Source organism: Poecilia reticulata, linkage group LG5, assembly GCF_000633615.1.
Source record: "Poecilia reticulata strain Guanapo linkage group LG5, Guppy_female_1.0+MT, whole genome shotgun sequence".
Lineage (NCBI taxonomy): Eukaryota > Metazoa > Chordata > Actinopteri > Cyprinodontiformes > Poeciliidae > Poecilia > Poecilia reticulata.
The window spans coordinates 6,255,773-6,261,218 of record NC_024335.1 but is presented as its reverse complement, the minus strand read 5'-3'; the positions used below and the strand labels follow the sequence as shown (position 1 = coordinate 6,261,218).

At 39.0% G+C, this 5,446-nt stretch overlaps 1 protein-coding gene across 4 annotated transcripts in view; it reads left to right on the top strand.

Moving 5' to 3' along the window:
• Positions 1-2,898: 2,898 nt before the first annotated feature.
• The window catches only part of LOC103464476 (alpha-1,3-galactosyltransferase 2), a 15,833-nt gene continuing 13,285 nt past the window's right edge, over positions 2,899-5,446 (top strand). For 3 of the 4 annotated variants that reach the window (XM_008408602.1, XM_008408605.1, XM_008408606.1), the window contains exon 1: positions 2,900-2,942. The gene's annotated coding sequence lies outside the window, so the exon portion shown is untranslated. Of the gene's footprint in view, positions 2,943-5,446 lie in introns of all 4 variants that reach the window. The other variant, XM_008408603.1, reaches the window with a different exon arrangement.

Sequence of the window (5,446 nt, the reverse complement as noted above, 5' to 3'; positions counted from 1 at the left end):
GTCTCTGAAATTCCAAGCAAAAATGTAGTATTTATTTAAATAAAAAAATTGACAAGTTGCTTTCAGATATCAAATAATGCAAAGAAAACAAGTTCATATTAATTTAGAAACAACTATACTAATGTTTTAACTCAGSAGGAGTTCAGAAATCAATGTTTGGTGGAATAACAATGAGTTCAGTGCTGAGGACTCTTCAGTTTTACCAGAACTGTGTGAAACCTAAACCTAAAACAAATGACTCATCTTTGTTCTTAGGAATCACATCTGCTTTCAGAAAATCAGATATTGTTYTAATGCAAAACACATCTGATTTCCTGTAAACTCATAAAATCTTAACTGCATGTAAAACATGCGTTTTGTTTTGCACGTATTTAACTCTGCTGTCATGTTTTTCCGTTGATACCAATAATGACAATTTATGGAAATTAGAACTTCCCTGCTGTCAATCATGCCTTGTTTTTGTTACATCTAGGCTATGTGAAATGGAAATATTTCATTATTTATTATGAGGCCTTTGGATAATGATGTGATTGTTCTGCTAAAAGCAGAAAAATCCTGGAAGAAACCYTGCAAAAGACTTGACAAAAACCCAAAGTCTGCAGGCAGAACTGCTGCTCAGTTAAATRCAACTGGCTAAACTTTAGTTGATTTTCGCAGACGCTCYCCACCCAGTCTGACTGGGCTTGAACTATTTTCAGTCTTTAGTTGAGCAAATTTGGTAGATACACCCTAAAGGACTTGCACATTTAATTGTAGATAAATGTGGTTCCTCAAAATCCAAACTCAGAGTGGCTAAGTATATATTTTTATTMTTTTAYTATACGCTTTCCACACCTTCCAGATTATTTATTTCAAAACATTTYGAAATTTTTGTATGCCTTTTTTCACATTTCAGAATATGTCACAGTTTGTGTTGGTCAAAGACTTAAAATCCCAGTAAAATGTACTAAACTCTGGAGTTTCAAAACTAAAMGATGTGAAAAAGTTTAGGACGTATTAATGTATTTAGTCTCTGMACATTTTGCCTTATTTTGTATTATTTTATTATGTGTTATTTGAGATACATTCTTGTTTTTAAGAACGTATCTTGAAAAACAAAATACATGCTTGGGAAATATTAACTCTGCAGGGTTTATAGAGATAATCTAGATTTTTATTTCTGATTTTTTACATTTTATCAATGCTCCATTGTCTCAGTCATTTCTTTATTGGTGTTTCACATTTCTTAGCTGGTATTTCTTTCAGTGTTTCTCTTCTGCATCTTTTGGAGCTTCCACAAAATTAATCTTTCACCTCATCCTCTTGTTGCTAATGTGGACATTACAACATAATTATACCTCATTACATTCATTAAAAATTAACCACCAAAACAGACTCTGAGTCAAAGTGGCAAACACTTCTTAACTCTAGACCAGGGGTGCCCAATACGTCGATCGCGATCGACCGGTCGATCGCAGAAAGGTTTTGAGTCGATCTCGGCAGGTGACAAATTGAACGCCGCCAGGACCCTGAGACCAGCACTTCACTAATGTGGTGGGATGGTGTTCGACCCTCYCCCACTCCGTGCACCGGSCACTGTTGATTGGTGGGCGAGGCGAATGTCTTTAAAGTTGGGCGGGCCGCTGCAGGGTGCGTGAGTCTTTGTTTCTCCCACTGTTGGGAGACATGCGGCTACATGTCGGCTTGTGAGTTTGGTCGACTCGTCTGCGATCGTAAGTGGCAGTTTTGCTATCCGTGGCAGAGATCATGGTTGGTTTTTGGGTACCACAACTATCGTGCGTTTCTGCAGTGTTGCTCTGATGGCGTTGCCGGTGTTATGTCAATCCGCGTTTCCTCATCAGATACGGCGACACTGAGCACTGAGAAAGCACGCGCGTGGGGAATTACGGACACCGTGAAAGCTCAGACGCAGCTGGAACCGTATCTGATGGGGAAACGCGGATTGACGTAACACCTGTTGCAGCTGGGGGTTGCTGTGACGTGCGGCTTCCGTCTGGTCCTCACCTGCTGACCCGCTTCCTCCCGGGTTGGGCTGTGTTTCCACCCCYGGGTAAGCTACCTGCTATCTAGCTTTTGATTTGTTTTATCTGGATCCACCGTTAATGGGTTTTCTGTTTCAGGCAACTGATTGTTTGGAGCTGCAGCGCTTTGGACACTCTGTTGTCTTGTCTTGTCTTGCCGTTGTTTGTTTGGACCGCCCTCAACTAAACCTGTTGCGGATTGGACCGGCTGTGTAGGCGGGACGTTACTCCTCTGGCCCCATAGAAGGGCATTTGGAAGTGGATGACGATTTGTTCCATTGTTTTCTTTTAGTTTTGTTTTTGTGATTGAAGTTACTAATTTGTTTTTGTTATGTTTTACTAATTTCTTTTGCATGTTTTGAATAATTTAACTTGTCCTTTTTTTCCCCTTGTGTGTTCCAGGGACCAAGTAGTAGGCCTGAAGCCTCGTTTTTAAAAAGAAATATTTTAAAGAATTGTTAAATAAAATATTGTGCACTGCTAAATCTGTGTTCGGGTGCATCTTGTTACTTTTAAAAAAGATTTCCACCTGCTGGTCACACTAAGATCCTAAACGTTTGTAGCTTCATTTAAAAATATAAAAAGTCAACGAAACGTGTTAAAATTGATAATCTCAGTAGTTATTGTTTCAACAAGGTGCAATTCAGTGCGTTTCGGTTCCATTAACAAAAAAAAAAGATAAAAAGGCGACTCAAAGACCGACTGACAGCAGAGCAGGAGTTTAAATTAGCTACGCAACCACTGCTGTGTTCATGAGAGGCTTATTAATAATCGAGAAATAAATGTCAAGCTTGGAAACCTGATATCCTAACGGACTGAATGTTGTGTTTTTAATGTAATCTTTGCTCGGCTTGCGGGGCGCAGGCGGTTGCCACGGCAAAGGGTGTGCTTAAACGACACACGGAGAGAGAGGGTAAAAAGGTAGGAGTGGTTTTGAGTTGATCTCTTTTCGGGTTGTTTTACCTTTGTTTACCTTTGCTGTGGCTCATTACACCTGCTGTAGTTTCTGAACGTGACAAACTTGGACTGATTACCTCGTTTGTGAGCATACGTCACAACAAACATCAAATGGGACAAATATATTTCATTACGTTTTAACAAAGTCTACCGCGATAATTATGTGAAATTGATTATATCCCGACTTCAGAAGATTTGCCTTCACCTTTATTAGGCTTTGTGTTTCTTCCCATCAGTATGTAGTTTTTCATATTGAGGTCATCAAAACAAATTTCAGATCTACCATGACTGACTGACACCATGGTCTCAGGTTTGCAACCAGCTTCTGACTGAGAAACCAGTAACCAGAGACCAGTAACCAGAAACCAGTAAGCTGCTCCCAGTGTCCGAATGTCACTGAGGAAGAAACTGGATTAGGTTTTCTGTCACTTTATTATTTCTGCTATAACTGATGTATATTCACATATAAAATAAGTCAATAGAGTTTAATTAGCAATTTTTATGTCTTTGTGTCATGAGGTAGATCTCAGGCGGCTGGTGAGAGAAAAAGTAGATCTTGCTCTCAAAGTTTGGGCACCCCTGCTCTAGAGGTATTTTTCACTGCACCCTTTAAGTCAGTGTTGTGTTCCCCTCTGATATCTGAAGGACAGTTTTAGCAGAAGAACTAAATAGAATAACTAAAACCTCTCGAACATAGATCGCATCTAAACTATTACATGACTATCATTTTTCATCAGTTGCGAAAGCTCAGAGGCGTGTGTTCACTGAGCGCTTCCGCTTTCGCCACTTGATGTACCTTCAACTCCTCTGACTACAAAATTGCCTTTTAAAATATCCTTTTTCTGCCATGGGTCAAATACGAGATTAAARAGGCAGTGCAATATAAWATCGACTGTTTGAGCTTTAAATCTTCTGACATTGTTGTTCCCGCATCAAAATCATGCAGAATCAGTGCTGGTTTGATTCTTTCGTGCATGTTTTATCTCCATGGCAACCATTCAGCTATGCAAAAATCCTGGGAGGACCGAACGCCGCCTTCGAGATGCTTCTATGCTTTCTTAAAGAGACAGGCCCAATTTCAAGGTGTTAAATAACAAAGTCAAATTTCTTTGCAACAACTGAAAGTTGATTGTACTATAAAATGGCACTGTGATTTTAAAACACTGAATACTTCCCCTTTAAATCGTAGTTAGCAAGACATGTTATTTATACTGTTAAAGGTTATTTTTTAATGGTGCTTTTAATCCGACAAATGGCTTCGCCTTAATATGACTGTTTCATTGTGGATAAAGACACTTTTTCACCAGTACGGTTTTAATTCTTGCATGTAACACTTTCAAAGTATGAGTCAGTCAATCAACAACTCTTTTACTAACTTTATTTTTTATATTATGCTACAAAAGAAAGCGAAGTGCTTGCGGTATTGCCTTAAATATAATTAATGACAGTGTGCCTCTTTTTTCGAATGCGACCCAGGCCAGGATATCCGATGCGTATCCGACGGCCAGGTCCTGAACGTCACTGATACTCGACAAACGTCACTATTCTGCGTCCTGAAACGCACAAGAGGAAATAAAAAATAACAATCATGGCGGGCAGTAATGAGGATTAAGTTGTTGAYGTGCTAACTGCGGTCGGACAACAACTTAAAAATCGGGAGCTATGCTCCATCGTTAGCAATCCACGTTTACTTCCGCAAACACTGAGCACGCTCTCTATGTGTGACGTAATTGCGTCCTTTACCGCGCATGCGGGACACTTTCAGGTCATTTGCAGTTTATACAGGAGATTACATACAAGCCAGCCTAATAGCATAATTGCCTAAATTATTAGCCTGACTGTTTGAGCTTTAAATCTCAAACAGATTAAAAGCTGTTTGAGCTTTAAATCTCAAACAGTGGTTATTTTGGGCGTGAATAACCACGCCCAAAATATTCGATTTGACAAAACGTCGGAATTGGGTCATTCGGTTGGGCACTGGTGTGAACTAGCCTAAAAGTCACTCAAATTAACCATCCTGAAATGGCAACGTTATGGATTTAAAGGAAAAACATTGGTAACATTTTATTTGAAGGGGTCTGCTTAAGAATGACATGACACTGGTATAAACACGAAGGAGTCTTCATGAAAGATTATGACAGTCACTCAGAAAATAATGAAACTTCTAACGCAATATTGACACTTTTAATGGACTTTTAATGCAACTTTTAATGCGACTTCGAATTGAAAGTGCCATTACCGAACAGTCAAGAACATTCTTGTTCATGTTTTGTCACGTAGGTTTTCTGCACACTCTTTGAAATAAAGTGATACCAAAACATCCATCTTTTCCTTATTATTCTGACATTCCGCAATTATGCATAATTTTGGGTAGTCTAACTGTTTTCCACCTATCTGCTTACTGTATACAAGTCAAAGTGCCGATGTCAATAATAAAAAAAACTTTCCTGTATAAGGATATAAAAATG